Source organism: Polypterus senegalus, unplaced genomic scaffold, assembly GCF_016835505.1.
Source record: "Polypterus senegalus isolate Bchr_013 unplaced genomic scaffold, ASM1683550v1 scaffold_119, whole genome shotgun sequence".
NCBI lineage: Eukaryota > Metazoa > Chordata > Cladistia > Polypteriformes > Polypteridae > Polypterus > Polypterus senegalus.
This window is the reverse complement of record NW_024383076.1, coordinates 347,039-353,038: the sequence shown is the minus strand read 5'-3', so window position 1 is coordinate 353,038 and position 6,000 is coordinate 347,039. Positions and strand designations below refer to the sequence as shown.

The 6,000-nt window shown below is 36.0% G+C and overlaps 1 protein-coding gene across 2 annotated transcripts in view; it reads left to right on the top strand.

The window, feature by feature from the left end:
• Positions 1-5,551: 5,551 nt before the first annotated feature.
• Positions 5,552-6,000, top strand: part of LOC120521306 (butyrophilin subfamily 3 member A2-like) — a 58,863-nt gene continuing 58,414 nt past the window's right edge. For both annotated transcript variants that reach the window (XR_005632086.1, XR_005632087.1), the window contains exon 1: positions 5,552-5,613. The gene's annotated coding sequence lies outside the window, so the exon portion shown is untranslated. The remainder of the gene's footprint in view (positions 5,614-6,000) is intronic.

Below are 6,000 nucleotides of genomic sequence, written 5' to 3'. Positions count from 1 at the left end.
CTTACAAAAAGCAGTACATGTCCATTATAAAGTTCACAGACACACGTTGCATTTCATTTCTCTCCCTCTTCATTCGACTGGAGTTAAATTTTTCAGGCGACACATTTTCCAAGACGTTTTAAAATTCAAAAGTTGACATCTTTTTCAGTAAGAAGTCCACTTACAGACTGAGATAAACGACATCACAAAAATGACTTTCAAATACAAGTCAAACCTGACGAATGATGTGTGTCGTAAAATATTAGACATGCGCAGAACAAATCGGGCAGCGTCGTGAAATGAAGTTTAATTAAGCAGAGAGCACTGTCGCTACCCGATCTGCGGTGCCTACCCGATTTACAAAGCTTTACTATTACGACCCTGTCCGATCTGCATTTTTTTTTACTTTGCGACATGAGTCCCCAGCCGATTTGTCTCGCGCACACCTCTCTGCTTAATTACAATTCATTTCTTACATTTTTTTATCTTAAAGAGCGAACGGCGTGCTAATAATTAAGCAAAACAATGTAATCGAGGTGTCGAATTAGGAATAGAATTAGGAGTGTAGGACTGACACTCGACCGGTGTAAAGTGTGCCCTCCAAAGCCATCTTTTTTATTATGTTGATATCAGATTACATCAATGCAATAGTTTTTCCATAATAAAGTTAACAAATTATAATGATGAAGGCTATATTACATACAAGAGTAGCAACAACTAAGTTATTACAAGAAAGCAGGATGCGGATAATAGCATTACAAATTGTTAATGGATAACCTTATTTAGTAGAAAAAAATTCCATGGTGGAAAACAGGCAATTTTAAAATTTATATCCAAAGCCATCAGAGAAGTGTGGTGTGCATCTGATGTGGCACAGTGACAGGCTGAGTACCTGCTGTTGTCATGTGTTATAAGCTTATAGAAGTATACATACATACATTGAACTGAATATAATGGAGGAGCCTTGCTCCATAGAGATATCTTATTTCTTATTGCTGCAGTTTGAAGTACAATGCCCCTTTATTGTATTTTTTCTTGATCCTATAGGATGCCGGTGGTAACCAGCCTTCCATGTGGCTGAACAGATGCCAGTGTACCCGAATTCTGAGACACAACTGGATGTTCTTTTCTTCTGTTTTTAAGATTTCCAGTTCGAGATGATGTGCAGTTCATGTTAGATTTGCTATTTCTACAGGTAAGACTACTGAGGCTTCCAGTTTCAAAAGTAATTTGTGCACAATTCCTGCAAAGCCTCCCCATATTTATTACTTGATTGGTAATATTTTGCTGCCTTGGATACTGTACTGTATGTCTGCTCACTCTGTCCAGTAACTAACAAGGCTTTTTAATTTTTAGACAGGAAAGCCTCAGAGTGTGAATCCTCACAAACACAGAGACTGAGGCACATCAGTCCCAGCAGTCACTAAACAGGGATATTGTTCTGTTTTGCAAAATAACATTTATGTTCTTAAGTTACTGTGCTTTGTTGTTGGATTTTGAAAGAACCGAGACTTAATTTTAAATTAATACAAAACTAAGGCAGGAGTGAAAAACAAAGATGTTTTCATGTAAGTACTGACACCTGAGCACATCACATTAGAAGTTCAGATATACAGAGATTATAACACAATGTCTACTGTATGTGTAATGTAAAAGGAAAAAATGATGTTACATATAATGACAGTTAAGTTGGGGTTCTTTCAAAAATCCAACAAAAAAAACAAACAATTAAGAATAATATTATTAGTTAGACTTTACTCTAAGCAGACCTTTATCTATTGTGATGGTTTACTTTGGTAATAATTGATCTACAGGTGAACCAAGAAAGGAGGCAGAATAAGAAGTAAGAGTACACTTTATTAATGTTTGAACTCTGTGAGTGAATATCTACTGTGTTGATGTTTTAACAGTTACAGTGAAGTAGAAGAGTCCGCGTGTTATGGGGCAGCAGTTAAAGAAGAAGGATGGAGAGATGTGTGCCATGTTGAAGTAGCGGCTGGCCCTCCTGCCGGCACTTCTAGAATCCTCCATCTCAATCTCTGGTCTGATCTGCTATGCCTTTACCAAGTGATCACGAGGTATTGGCCTTTTTGTCTCGGTCTCATTACACTGGCTGTCTGTCTGTCTCACTTAGAATTGATTTTAAGGGTCTATTAAATAATTAGAAGGCTTTGAGTATTTTAGACCCTGCCTGTTTTTTCGAGTGTCTGCTCCCAACATTTCTTTTCTCAAACGTTACTTTGCTTTTTATTCCAAGATCAACCATAAAACCAGCAGCTTTCTGTATTCGTACAACAAAATCTGGAGTGCGTTGCCAATAGAGAAGTGCCAGGCTACAAATGTCAAGCATTTCAAAAAACTTCAACAAGCCCACTTTTCTAATTTGGCTTTTCTTATTACTTGCATTGGTTGTAATAGATTAGAAATGGCTGTGTACACTTTGTAAGCTCTGCACTGGGCACTAACCTCTGCTGTGTTTCTCTGTTGTTTTTTTCCAGTTTATTGCAATGGTGCCCCCCTGCGTCTCCACCGTCTGTTACATCAACTCCAACTGCCTGTGACAGAAGAAAAGTTCACAAGACGTCCTGAAATGGAATTGTGATTGGACTGAGACGGCCACAATCATGTATGCTGGGATGTGCAGAGGGGGTTGTGTGGGCTTTGGCTTGGGACCCCAGAGGTTTATTATCTCCAGTATCCTTGAAGGCTGCAAGTTTGTCTTTGTCCCCGCCATTTGACCAGGCAGTGTATTTATTACAAAGGACAAGGACCCTCCATTTGCTTCTCATTTACTTTTATAATGCCTTCAGTTTTCTTTGTAACTGTATATTTTTGTAGAGCAATTTGAGCAGCACTTGTAGGCAAAGGTGATGTAAAAATATTATTAGTGAACAAATATCAAAGGACAGATCAGGAAAAATATCAGTTTAAATAGAACAGAATTTTTATGGAATATTATTGGATAAGAACTGTGACTCTGAGTAGCATCTTGTTCATAAAGCTAAAATAGCATTTTTCCTTTTTTGACAAATTTAATGATTCACTTTTATTGTGTTCAAAACCTTGGCTAACATTTTTTAAATACTAAGGTAAAAATCTGTAAATATATTTGTGTTCTCCTTCCCTAATAGTATTTAACACCACCCCTTGTTGGCCATTTTCATTGTAGTTGTGTTCTAGTTAAATGCATTTACAATTTATACATCTTTATGATTACTGAATTTTCTACTCATAATATATGTACAGTATATATACATATAAATATGGGTGTGTGTATAATTTGTTTTTGAGAAACATTGTTCACAGATCTTTCACTTTTATTTTTAAACATACCATTTATTCCTTCAATAAAAATGTATGATAAGTGTATTGTATTTCCTTTTTTTAAGTTATAAAAATGAACTGGCTCTGTGTCAATATGGGTGAATAAAATCATTGACATGAGATGAGGAGTCTGCACACAAACAGCGGTGTGTTATGTTGATTAAACTTGTAAGAAAGAATATCACTGCCCTCAGTCCACATGCTGTTCATCATAAACTGAACTACTTCATGCTGTTTAAATTCTGCTCAGTTAGTGGAGAATATTCTATTTTACAGCTGTTAAATTCAGTTCAGTTTTATTATATTATTAGGTAAGTTGGTTTCTCAGCGGGTTTTACAGAGACGCCTTGAAATAAAATTAAAAACACATCATTAAGAACAAACATATTACAAATATGAACTACAGCAACAAGCACTTACTGTAAAAAAAATAGATCAAATAGATTGATTCAAGTGATAACAGCGCACTTGCTTAATTTTAGTCTGTGGATATAAAGTTAAACTTCTCTGTAAGATTAATAGCCATTGGAATAAATGAGGATTTGAACCAGTGGCTTTATGCTCTTCATTTCTTCAGCATCTGACCTGATTACACAACTGAGAACGAATTCAAGAATTTTAACAAGTGGACAGTCAGCACAATGCCATGTAACAAGGTGTTAATTCTTTTCTTTTTTTAAAAAAGGACCATATATTTCTATAAAACTGGTTGGATACATTAGGTTTTGTAAACCTGATGCCTTAAGACAAATGGCAATTTTATTAATAATAATTGATGTCTAAAGATATTTTTAAATAAAACACAATTTGCACATAAGAGGGAAATTGCAACAATAGGAAAGGAAATTTTATATGATTTCATTTATTACGTGAGTGGGAAAATAAAAACACTACATACTTTATATAACATATATATATATATATATATATATATATATATATATATATATATATATATATATATATATATATATATATCTCAGCAAAAAAGAAACGTCCCTTTTTCAGGACTGTGTATTTCAACAATAATGTTTTAAAAATCCAAAAAACTTTACAGATCTTCATTGTCAAGGGTTTAAACAATGTTTTCCATGCATGTTCAATTAACCATAATCAACTAATTAACATGCACCTGTTGAATGGTCGTTAAGACCTTAACAGCTTACAGAAAGTAGGCATTTAAGGTCACAGTTCTGAAAACGCAGGACACTAAAGAGACTTGTCTACCACTGTGAAAACACCCAAAGAAAGATGCCCAGGGTCCCTGCTCATCTGCGTGAACGTGCATTAGGCATGCTGCAGGGAGGCATGAGGACTGCTGATGTGGCTAGGGCAATAAATTGCCATGTCCGCACTGTGAGACGCCTAAGACAGCTACAGGAGACAGGAAGGACAGCTGATCATCCTCGCAGTGGAAGAGCCCAGATCTCAATCCCATTGAGCACGCCTGGGACCTGTTGGATCGCAGGGTGAGGGCTAGGCCATTCCCCCAGAAATGTCCAGGAACTTGCAGGTGCCTTGGTGGAAGAGTGGGGTAACATCTCACAGCAAGAACTGACAAATCTGGTCCAGTCCATGAGGAGGAGATGCATTGCAGTACTTCAAGTAGCTGGTGGCCACACCAGATACTGACTGGTACTTTTGATTTTGAGCCTCCTTCATTCAGGGACACATTGTGAAACATTTTAGTTTATGTCTTATGGTGTTGACTCTTTTACTGTTCACACAAATATTTACACATTAAGTTTACTGAAAGTAAAAACAGTTGAAAGTCAGAGGACGTTTTTTTTTAATATATATATATAAAAATATATATATATAATATAAATATATATAATATAAATATATATATATAATTAGTACCTACCAAATAATACAAAGAGTACACAGCGTGTAGTTCGCCCTAATTGGGGCTAATCAGTTGTGCACACCTAAGCTTCCTCTTACGGCAATTAAACATTGGACATCAACGTTACGCCGCAAAGGCTGCTTCGTTTATTTTGCAGGATGAATATTTTCATTATGGTCAACTAATGTGGAACTAAAATGAATAAACCGTAATGTCAAATTGTGCTGCACATGCACAGTTCAGATCGGGTCGTGCCGTAAAGTGATTTTTTTCTTTTTAATGTTTTTTTCATTAAGCGCATGCGGTGTGTGTCACTACCTGATTCCTGTTGCCGGCCCTATCCGCGTGCGCGTGCATATTGAAATGGCACGTCATCACACACTTTACGGTGCTGCCCAATCTGTTTAACGCATGCGTGAACACTTTACGGCATGCTAGGCTTTCAATACACCTGCGCGCAGGTATCGTGCAGGTTCGCAGATTGGGCTGTTGTTTTCTAAAGTTATTTTTTTTTTAGCGCATAGATATATTTTTGTAATTTTATTTTGTAATCACAAATATAAGTATTGAACATTGATATTCAGCTTTTACTAGGTTACTTTTTATTAAAAGATGATTTTATTGGAGGTACTGTTTGGTTAAAGGGGTTTGTACTATGAGTGTTTATTTTACTCGCGGTTTTGTTTTCAAAGTAGTTTCTCTTACGAACTTTCTAGCAGTAATTCCGTGACTCTTCTTTTTGAAAAACTTTGAACTATTTTCTCAAATATTTTGTCGTTGACGGCAACTATTCGCTAATTTGCTCAGAGGTACATATTCCGAGATTGTTGATGTAATCGAGAATTTTT